This window comes from Candoia aspera, chromosome 4 (genome assembly GCF_035149785.1).
Source record: "Candoia aspera isolate rCanAsp1 chromosome 4, rCanAsp1.hap2, whole genome shotgun sequence".
NCBI lineage: Eukaryota > Metazoa > Chordata > Lepidosauria > Squamata > Boidae > Candoia > Candoia aspera.
The window spans coordinates 107053026-107065312 of record NC_086156.1 but is presented as its reverse complement, the minus strand read 5'-3'; positions in this window follow the sequence as shown (position 1 = coordinate 107065312).

Genomic DNA, 12287 nt, shown 5'->3' with positions numbered 1-12287 from the left:
ACAATGCACTGGCGGGTAATATTGAATTGGAAATTTGCCGGTGTAAAGGGTTTATGGATCATATCCTGCCTAAATTTGTTTGCCTATTTTCGCTTGCTCTACCTGGAGAATTATGTCGTAGTCCCATTGCTGGACTCTGTTTCTAGCTCTTGATAGCTCCACATACATTGCTATAAATCATTCTGGATTCTGGCTTTCCCAAAAGAGGGGGGGGGCGGGAAATGAAGAAGGATAATGGCAGCCAGGAAATTGCTTGAAAAGTAAACTTTGAGGAAGAAATAGAAGCAACAACTGTGGGCCCTAACTTTCAGAGGGAATCACCCCAATTTCTAAATGAAGGGCTCTATTTGAAACAGTGTAAAGTACTCAGAGAGAGCCACTTTGATGTAGCGGTTAAGGCATCAGGCTAGAAATCAGGAGACTGTGAGTTCTAGTCCCACCACAGGTACAAAGCCTTCTGGGTGACCTTGGGCCAGTTACTCTCTCTCAGCTCTAGGAAGAAGGAGGCAAGGGCAAACCACTCCTGAAATCTTGCCAAGAAAGCTGCTGGAGCTTGTCGAGGCAGTTGCCAGGAGTTGACACTGACTCGAAAGCAAAAAAAAAAAAAGAATAGCGCTCTAAGGAATCTGGATTTAATAATATCTGAGGGCTTTGAGTTACATACCTGCATCTTGGATTGGGATTAAAAAGTATGATGACAGCAGCTGTGCCCTTGCCTCCTTTCATATGAAAAAGGCCCAGTATGTCCTGAGCATTTGTATTTGCCTTTTCAGAAATAGATCTAATTGGTTCATTTCAGATCCCAAGATATTGAAAGGAATACATGTGCTCAATATTATTATTGTTTACCTGGCAATGAAGTTTGAGCCATTTAAGTCCGTTTGGAAAAAAAAAAAAAAACATCATTTGGGTTTTGGAATAGTTCATTATGAGTCTTTCCTCCCTACAGAAGTTCCCCAGGTGTGTAATTTCTTCTGAGGCCATCCAAGATTCAGGAAGGCATGCCAACATCATCAGGATGGAAGAGCAGAGCCAGTTGTCCATTGTTAATATTAGAGGGCTGGTGTTCTTCTTTCATTAAGGGGATGACTATTGAGTTCACTTAAAGCATAAAAGGAAGAACAGCCAGAATAGAGTCCTGTTTCACCACAATCCAGAAATATAAACAAGGTTTCCTAAGGAAGTGACAGCTATGATAACAGCCTGGAGGCTCCTATCTCATGCATGACCTCAAAATCACTTTTCCTTCTGACAGCTTTTCTTCCAGGACATCATTCTGTGGTCATACAGGAACGGTTCTTATGTAAAGAATTAAGGTCTGACTTTGTTAGTTTCACTGGCTGGCTATTTCTCCTTTGGTAAAATTAGGTGGAACATTCTTCCAGATGGAATTCTCCTGTAATGTATTATAGAGAGCCTCAGTTCAGGTAGTGTTTCTGTATCCCCTTCTTATTCAACTATATTCAAACACACACACACACACACACACACAACCTTCTCACCCCTATGGGTGGTATGTGTCTTCCTCAACCTCGGGTCCCTTACCAGAGGCCTGGAGGTTTGAGGGTTCTGCACAGTTTCTTAGCTATTCCTAGCACTGCACTCTTCTGAACAGAGAACTCTGATGTGGTTCCTGGGATCTGTTGGAGCCCTTCTCCCAGTTTAGGAGTCACAACCCCAAGTGCCCCTACCACCACTGGGACCACTTTGGCTTTACTTTCCACATCCTCTCTAGTTCCTCCTTCAGGGCCTGGTACTTCTCCAGTTTCTCATAGTCCTTCTTCCTGACATTGCTGTCACTTGGTACCGCTACATCTCTCACCACCGCTGTCTTCTACAATTTGCCTTTTGTAACTGAATGAATGCAGATGTTATCTGGAGAAGTTAATCAGCATCAATATAGATATGTTACTTTCTGAGATTTTTAAGTCTTTATGGGTAAGCAGATATGACTATGAATCCTCTCTAGGGATCCTTGCCTCTCTTTTTGTTTCTGCTTAAAGTGGTGCCAGATCTCTTTGGCTTTTGTACAGTGCTACCATCTAGTGTGTCTTTTTCCCCAAGTGCTTCATCATCATCATGAGGCCTGATCTTAAGAAACAGGAGCACTTAATAAAAAGAGTAAGTTAACCAATATTGTCAACAATGTTTACTTCTTTTTTCCCCCCTTCCACTAGTGGAACTACCATTAGACAGTCTGCAGTGAATCTTATCCTACAGTAATTTGAGACTTACTTAACAGTAATATTATGACCATTTATAATTCTTTCTTAATTGACGGGGTTAGAAATTAGGTGCTGTAAATAAAGTTTTAATTGGTGCAGTGGTAGTTAAGAAAAGGATGAATGTGAAATATATACTCTGCAAGTCAAAGCAGCTATGGTAAGTTAATTGTGTTCCAAAGCAAGCTGTGGCTATTATGGTAGTTCTAAAGACAGTATTAGGAAAATTTGAAGTAACCTTGGTTGAAATCATACAGTTCATTCTTTAGGATCTGCACTTAGTTGAGCATACTTTGAAAACAAAGTTTATTCACAGCATCTACAGGCAAATGCCTAAGACCCAGAAATACGAGTAAGATTTCTCAGAAATGCTATGACAGACCATCTGCAGGCCTACCCTTGTCTGCCTCATGTTTGACTTGAAATACTTTTTTTTTTTTTAATCCTACAGCTTTTTTTGCAGCAGATCTTTCTGTTGATATTCAGGTATGGTTCTTGTATACAGAATTCATATCTTCCTTTGAAGCATCTTTGGCTTTGTGTGGTTCACTAGCTGGCACTCCTTTGATAACTACAGTAAACCATCCTTTAAGTAGAATTGTCATCCTGTCTGTCCAAGAATTTGACTTCAGGTCCAATTTCTGCATCTCCTTCTTCTTCAAGTTTGCTGACTGCATTTGACAGAAGTGTACATTCCACACGTCAGAGTTAGACTTTCTGCTGAGAAACACTGTACTGTTGGCTTGGTCAATTTTCAAACAAATAGTTTGCATTGCCATTGAAAATAAGACTCACAAAAATCATGAGGTTAATTTTTTAAGTGGCTTAATAGAACCAGCATTAGCAGTTGTTGAAACATTTAGTTTCATATTAGAAACTAATATTAGTTTCATATTAGAAACATATTTTCTAAAGAAGTTCCATGTCATGATAAACATCCTGGTGTCACATTTCTCTTGTATATTCTACAGCTGTTATTTCAGCTGTAAGTGGGCAGAGGGAGGAAGAATGAAGAGATTCTGTATTATAAGTATTAGTTAAAGAAAGGATGTCTTAATTATTACCCTAACTTAATCTAAAGGCCTTCAGTTGTATTTGGTTTTAGCTGTATTTGGCTATAAAATAAGTCTCAATAAACATGAATGCTAGAATTACCAAATACTCCAATGTTTCACAATTAGTCCATTCCTTTCACACTGATGAGAGTGTGCATGTGTGTATGTGTCTCTTTGCAAGAATGTATATACATTTATGTGGGTGTGTATTTCTGTCTTTATACAGGATGTGTCTTAATGAGTTTCAGTAGTGGAAGTTATATTTGATGCTAAGCTGGAAACTCTTCTTAACAAAAGGTATAGGAGCTTCCTGAAAATTTCTCAGTTGTTGCATTGGAAACACAGTCATCTCAAAATAATAAAACCTGCAAAATGGTGGACACTTTTCTCACCTCCCCCTATTGGAAGAGCTTGTTTCCAGACTGTTCAATTTTCTTTATGTGAACAGCCACCTGTAAGTTTCTCTATCATCAGTGAAAAGAGCCACCACCTCAGGAAATCAGAAGAAGGCTCTTAGAAACTTAGAGAGGTTCCACCCTAATGTACAATGTACATTAAGGTACACTGAATACTCTAATGTACTTGAATACTCTCTATCATAGACCCCTTATTTATTGCTATATGCTGAATGTATATTAAGGGAAGCTGGATTGGAAGAAGATGAGCATCGTTTTAAAACTGGAGGAAAAAAAAAACAATAATCTGCTCTATGCTCATAACACTATTCTGATAGCCAAAAATGCAAAGGATCTTCAAGCTCTAGTATTAAAAGACAAGGACCACAATGAAAGAATGGGATTAAAATTGAATATGAAGAAGACCAAACTAATGACAACAGGTACAATAGCTGGCCTTAGAATTAACAATGAATATATTGAGGTAGTAGACAGCTTCTGCCTTTTAGGATCAACCATCAACTGTAAAGGAATCAGCAGTCAAGAAATACACCACAGACTAGAATTTGGCAGAGTAGCCATGAAGGCCTTAGAAATGATATTCAGATGACATGACGTATTAATACCAACAAAGGTCAAAATCATGCAGGAAATAGTTTTCCTTGTGTCACTCCATAGAAGTGAAAATTGAACTCTGAAATAGCAGGATAGAAAGAGTATTGATGTTTTTGACCTTTGGTGTTGGAGAAAACTCCTAAGAATTAAGCTGTTACAAATGAAGTTTATCAGAAGGTGATTTTAACAGGCTTAAGAAAGCCCTTTCATACCAAACAATGATTACATCCATACCTAATGTTGGTCACTAAGTAGGATGGTTTTAAATGGGGATTAGGAAACTCTTTGAGGAAAAGTCTATCAAGGGCAAAGACTCTTACAGGCTCCATGACACTACTGCACTTTGGGCAGAATGCCTTCAGATATCAGTGGCAGGGCAAAAACAGAGAGAGACATATGCCTCCATGTCCTGCCTGGAAGCCCCACAGAAAAATCTGATTGCTTACTCTGAGAATTAAGATGGGACTCAGCTTGACCCAGCAATGCTGTTCTTTTGTCCTTATATAGCATTTCTTGCATCAAATATGTAGAAGTTTAACTTCAATAAAGTTGTGCATGTATTGTTCTATTATACTACATTTCCATGCTTATTTGAAGCTGCTTCTTTGTTTGTTTGTTTCTGGAGCAAGATAACAATTTAATGCAATTCATGTATGTTAGGTGAATTAAAGAAATGTCTCCCCAAATAGAAGATAAAATAGGTGTGTTGTGGTGGTACTTGGAAGCCATACATAGTAGTTTCAAATTTTAAGTTTGCATGACTTGGAAGAAAGTGGAGTAGTTAATTAATTAACTAATATAGCCTTCAGAAACAAGCACCAGGTTTATGCTTATTTTCATTTAAAATAATCTAAAATTTAGCTCACCACTGATACCATCAGATAGTATGCTAGAAGATGCCAATAGAGCCCTCACGATAATCCCTACTACAACCATAGGTCAAACCTATGGAACCTTGAGTTTCAAAAGGAGATCATCACCAAGTTTTGCCCAGGTTTTGCCCATGTACCGCTTTGAACCTTATCTGAAAAAGATATCCATGGCAATGGTCCTCCATCCTGTTACATTTGATGGAGGACCATGATACCTATCTTGTGAAGTAGCTACTGGTCAGCATTTACCTGCCAAATATTTTCATAAGGCTTTGAAGATAGAGTTTTATTGTGGGTGTTGTTCTGAGCTGGGATTGACACCATGGTTTATGTAAACTTCAAATTTACTGCTGTACTCTATATTAATTCATAGTTTCTTTTTCAATATATAAGTATATATAAAGCAGCTGGATAGTGTGATTACCACACCACCCTTTGACGCAGAAGACTGGGTTTCAAATCCCAGCTGTTACCTATTTTAGCAGTAGGGGTATTTCGGCAAAGACCAACTAATGCTTCACCTTCCTACCTCAAATATGAGAGTGGCACAAATTAAGAGTCTCATGCCAGCTCAGACGTTGCCCAGATTAACAAGTTCTGTGCCAGATGTTGAGGAACCAGGACAATCTGACAATAAGTGGGCTACTGGATACATGGATGAAACAAGAGAACCTGGAATTGATGGAATCCTACTACAAAAGTAGACCTAATGAGAGGGGATATATGAAATGTATGAGGGAACTATGGATGGACAGAAGACCAGCATCCACACTAACTGAGACACAGCTAGTTACCCAACACTTCAACAGAGTGAAGAGGAAACTGCTCTCACACCTTGAGATAGACCAGCTAAACATTACATCCCAGACTCAAGAAGACTCAGAAGAACAACTGGAGGTGCAGGAACCACCTGAAGCTGGAACATCGCTGCCACCCCCTCCATTTCAGAGCACAGCAGCTGATATGAAGCATAAGATCATAGATAAACTAGCTACAGTCAACCCTTGAGACCGATTACCAAGGCTCACTGGAGAAATACCATCAAATAGTATGCTAGAAGATATCAATAGAGCCCTCATGACAATCCCTGCTACTACCATAAGTCAAACCAATGAACTGGTATATGCTACAGCCTCTGTAATCCTGGAGATGCTTGGCTACATTATCAAGAAGAGCAGCAATACATACCCACTCGCCCTGGAAAATGAGGTTGGACGCTGAGATCAAGGCACCTGGGAGAGAACTTAGCCAGCTGGTGGAACTACAGAACAGTGTGGAGATTAAGGATAAGACTCAGCTACTGAAAAAATGCAAGGACCTGATTGCATCTGAAGCCCTAGAGACTGCTGAACAAAGGCTCACAGCCTTTGTTATCAGGCTAAGGAGATACACTAGAGAAGCAGAGGCCAAAAAGATAAATGCCCTGTTCTCCACAGAACCATCCAAGGCGGACTCCCAACTTTAGTGCAACAACACTGTAACAGCAGAGCCACCAACAGCAGAAGCTGAACAATATTGGAAGAACATATGGGAGAAAGAGAAGACATATAACATTAGTGCAAAGTGGCTGCAGGAGCTGAAAGCAAACCGCAGCAATCTCTCAGAACAGAACGAGTCATCGTCACAGTAGCAGACACCAACAGCAGGTCAAGAACATGAAGAGCTGGACAGCACCTGGCTCAGACATGATCTACACGTGCTGGCTATAGAAACTAACAGCAGTGCATGAACATCTGGCATCACAGATGAACCATCTGCTATCAGCAGGCTCCCACCCAGACTGGCTAACACAAGGAAGGACAGTGCTGATCATGAAAGATCCCACAAGGGAACAGCACCATCCAACTACCAAACTGTTCAGTTTCTGCTGTTTGTGGCTCTGCTGTTACTGTGTTGTTGCATTACAGTTGGGAGTACACTTTGGATGGTTCTTTGGAGAACAGGGCATTTATTTTTGGGGCCTCTGCTTTTCTAGGGTGTTGCTGACTCTACAAGCAAAGTGAACCAGTTACCCTTGTTTTTACCTCATTTTTTCTGCTTCTGACCTGGTGGATCCCTGCCCTGTTCAAATTACCTCATCCTTGTCTGTAAATGCTCATTTATTTCTGGCTAACTGATAATTGTTGCATGCATTTGCCCATTTTTTATGTATGTATGTATGTATGTATGTATTTCTTGAATTTATATAGCTGCCCATCTCACTTGCATGTGACAATTAAAACAAAACTGAACAATCAATATAATTTATCCATTAAACAGTTAAAAACCATAATTACAAAAGATAGAGAAGAATGCAGTCAGACTTGTACCCAGTCATTTCATAGGCTCAAAGCTTCCATGAAATCACCAGGCCCAACAACAAAATCAAGTTTTGAGGGCCTTCTGGAAGGCCAACAGGGTTAGGGTCAACCTCACCTCAGGGGGAATAACGTTCCAAAGGGCAGATGCCAGGGCAGAAAAGACTCTCCTCCTGGGCTGTATCAAATGAAGCTCCTTGGCTGACAGGGCCTGCAACATACCCCTCCTGCTGGATCTGAGAGGATGGGTGGATGTAAGTGGGGCAAGGCAGTCCCTCAAAGAACCTGGACCCATGACACATAAAACTTTAAAAGTCAAAAGCAGCACCTTGAATTGGACCTGGGAGCAAACTGGTACCCAATGCAGCTTGCAGAGCAGAGGTGTAACAAGTGCTTTTCTTCAGGCAGAACTGCCTGTGTGTCATGTTCATCATTCCAATGTTCTGAATACATCGTAACATTTCACATGTAACTTTCCTGAACCGTGTTTCACGTTTCCTGAGTGGAGATTTCCAGCCGTGCCAGGCTGTAATCTTCTTACTGTAACTGTGGAATGTATGTTTGGGTTATTGCATGTGTTCAAGGTTACTTTCTCAGGCCGATGTGAGTGACGGTTGCTAACATCTGGGAGGGGGTGGCTGCTAAGCGGGAGTGAGGGCGGGATCGGGTTTGAAGCGAGGATTTTTAGTTTGTATTTGGCGCGCTTTTGCTCATTCTCAGCTTTCTTTGTAATTGCACACTATACTTTCAATAAATCAGTTTTCCTTAAGCACCTGCTTGTGAGACTGAGTCTGTCAGAATAAGCAGCCCTTACACTGTGCCACTCCATTTTGCACAAGCTGAAGCTTCCAGATACTCTTCAAGGGGAGCCCCATGTACAGCATGTTACAATAGTCCCTTCGGAAGGTGACTAGGTCATGAGTGACTGAGAGTAGGTGTCTACATGGAGCATAGGAGGGTGATTGATGAAATGTTCAGATTCTTCCTTTGCCAAATTTTGTTTTGTTGTTGTTTATTCATTCAGTCGCTTCCGACTCTTCGTGATTTCATGGACCAGCCCATGCCAGAGCTTCCTGCCGGTCGTCAACATCCCCAGCTCCCCCAGGGACGAGTCCGTCACCTCTAGAATATCATCCATCCACCTTGCCCTTGGTCGGCCCCTCTTCCTTTTGCCCTCCACTCTTCCTAGCATCAGCATCTTCTCCAGGGTGTCCTGTCTTCTCATTATGTGGCCAAACTATTTCAGTTTTGCCTTTAATATCATTCCCTCAAGTGAGCAGTCTGGCTTTATTTCCTGGAGGATGGACTGGTTGGATCTTCTGGCAGTCCAAGGCACTCTCAGAATTTTCCTCCAACACCACAGTTCAAAAGCATCGATCTTCCTTCTCTCAGCCTTCCTTATGGTCCAGCTCTCGCAGCCATATGTTACTATGGGGAACACCATTGCTTTAATAATGCGGACCTTTGTTGTCAGTGTGATGTCTCTGTGCTTAACTATTTTATCGAGATTTGTCATTGCTCTTCTCCCAAGGATTAAGCGTCTTCTGATTTCCTGACTGCAGTCAGCATCTGCAGTAATCTTCGCACCTAGAAATACGAAGTCTTTCACTGCTTCTACATTTTCTCCCTCAATTTGCCAGTTATCGATCAAGGTGGTTGCCATAATCTTGGTTTTTTTGAGGTTTAGTTGCAAGCCAGCTTTTGCACGTTCTTCTTTCACCTTCATCATAAGGCTCCTCAGTTCCTCTTCACTTTCAGCCATCAAAGTGGTATCATCTGCATATCTGAGATTGTTAATGTTTCTTCCAGAGATTTTAACTCCAGCCTTCCTCAAGCCCAGCATGTCGCATGATGTGTTCTGCGTACAAGTTGAATATGTAGGGTGAGAGTATACAGCCCTGCCGTACTCCTTTCCCAATCTTAAACCAGTCCGTTGTTCCGTGGTCTGTCCTTACTGTTGCTACGTGGTCGTTAAACAGATTCTTCAGGAGGCAGACAAGATGACTTGGTATCCCCATACCGCTAAGAACTTGCCACAATTTGTTATGGTCCACACAGTCAAGGGCTTTAGAATAGTCAATAAAACAGAAATAGATGTTTTTCTGAAACTCCCTGGCTTTTTCCATTATCCAGCGGATATTGGTAATTTGGTCCCTAGTTCCTCTGCCTTTTCTAAACCCAGCTTGTACATCTGGCAATTCTCGCTCCATGAATTGCTGAAGTCTACCTTGCAGGACCTTGAGCATTACCTTACTGGCATGTGAAATGAGTGCCACTGTTCGATAGTTTGAACATTCTTTAGTGTTTCCCTTTTTTGGTATGGGGATGTAAGTTGATTTTTTTTCCAATCTGATGGCCATTCCTGTGTTTTCCAAATTTGCTGGCATATAGCATGCATTACCTTGACAGCATCATCTCGCAAGATTTTGAACAGTTCAGCTGGGATGCCGTTGTCTCCTGCTGCCTTGTTATTAGCAATGCTTCTTAAGGCCCATTCAACCTCACTCTTCAGGATGTCTGGCTCTAGCTCACTGACCACACCGTCAAAGCTATCCCCGATATTGTTATCCTTCCTATACAGATCTTCTGTATATTCTTGCCACCTTTTCTTGATCTCTTCATCTTCTGTTAGGTCCTTGCCATCTTTGTTTTTGATCATACCCATTTTTGCCTGGAATTTACCTCCAATGTTTCTAATTTTCTGGAAGAGGTCTCTTGTCCTTCCTATTCTTTTGTCTTCTTCCACTTCCACACATTGCTTGTTTAAAAATAATCCCTTATCTCTTCTGGCTAACCTCTGGAATTTTGCATTTAATTGGGCATATCTCCCCCTATCACTGTTGCCTTGTGCTTTCCTTCTTTCTTGGGCTACTTCTAGTGTCTCAGCAGACAGCCATTTTGCCTTCTTGGTTTACACTTTCTTTGGGATTTATTTTGTTGCCGCCTCCTGAACAATGTTGCAAACTTCTGTCCAGAGTTCTTCCGGGACCCTATCTACTAAGTTCAGTCCCTTAAATCGATTCTTTACCTCCACTGCATATTCCTTAGGAATATTAGTGAGCTCATATCTAGCTGATCTGTGGGTCTTCCCTAATCTCTTTAGTCTGATCCTAAATTGTGCAAGAAGAAGTCTGTGATCAGAACTACAGTCAGCTCCAGGTCTTGTTTTTACCGACTGTATAGATGACCGCCACCTTTGGCTGCAAAGGATGTAGTCAATCTGATTCCGGTGTTGTCCATCTGGTGAAGTCCATGTATAAAGCCATCTCTTAGGTTATTGGAAGAGAGTGTTCGTTATGCAGAGTGAGTTGTCTTGGCAAAATTCTATCAGCCTATGTCCTGCTTCATTTTGTTCTCCCAGGCCATTCTTACCTGTAATTCCAGGTGTCATTTGACTGCCCACCTTAGCATTCCAGTCTCCTGTGATGAGAATAACATCTCTTTTAGGCGTGTTGTCCAGTAGGTGCTGCAGATCCTCATAGAACTGCTCTACTTCAGCTTCTTCAGCATCTGTGGTTTGGGCGTATATTTGGATCACTGTGATGTTAGATGGCTTGCCCTGAATTCGAATTGAGATCATTCTGTCATTTTTTGGATTGTATCAAGTGGCTTTAGCCACTTGACTTTTAATTATGAAGGCTACTCCATTTCTTCTGTGGTCCTCTTGTCCACAGTAGTAGATCTGGTGGTCATTTGATGTGAAGTGGCCCATTCCAGTCCATTTCAGTTCACTGATGCCCAAAATGTCTGTCTTTAATCTTGACATCTCATCAATAACCACATCCAATAGATCTTACATTCCAGGTTCCAATGGCGTGTTGATCCTTAGAACATCGGATTCGCCGTTCACCACCAGCACCCTTGGCTGCTAGCCGTCCTTTCGGCTTTGAGCTAGCTGCGTCATCATGTCTGGGCTAGTTGAACTCATCCTCTTTTCCTCCCCAGTAGCATTTTGACCATCTTCCGACCTGGGGGTCTCATCTTCCGATGGTATACTGACATATCTCTGGTTGTACTGATCCATTTAGTTTTCACGGCAAGAATACTGGGGTGGGTTGCCATTACCTTCCCCAGGGATTGCATTTAGTCTGACCTCTCTGTCATGACCTTCCCATCTTGGGTGGCCCTTCATGGTTTAGCTAATGGAATCATTGAGTTGCTCAAGCTCCAGCACCATGACAAGGTAATGATCCTTTGCTGAAGCCTTTGCCAGATATTTACCTAAATTTGATATTATATTTATGCTAGAAATTGGGTAGTTGGCCAGAGTGATATGGTTGGATTTTATTCTCTCTACACCAAAGCTGTTCCAAATGAAAGGAGAACAAGACCCAAAGGAGGTCTGGCGGTCTTAATTCCTACAGATTTAAGAACGTTACCCCTCTTCCCTAGACCTCTAGTATTTCTTGGGGTGTCTCTTTCCTGATCTACCTGAAAAAGCTTACAGATGATTGTGCTTCTCTCCAAAGAACTATATGGTCATTAGGAGTCATTATATACGAGGAAAAATATGATGTAGATTGTTCCTATGCATTATTGGGATCAGACAGTTTGACTGGCCACAAATATGAGCCCAAGGAAAAACATTGAATTGCACCTTGTACATCAGGATGAACTCGCCTTCTCATCATGGATCCAGAATAAAATCTGGCTGCTTTATACCACATGCAAGTACTGCTGTACACTTGAAAGGACACATACATATTGAATATCTGCACATTAAAGTTTGCCATCAGTGGAATTGTTTTATACTGTCCCATAGTTAAGGTAGGTATAGACATCAGGAAAATCTACAGCATCCTTCATGCAAAGAAGTAATAGAGAATTATGT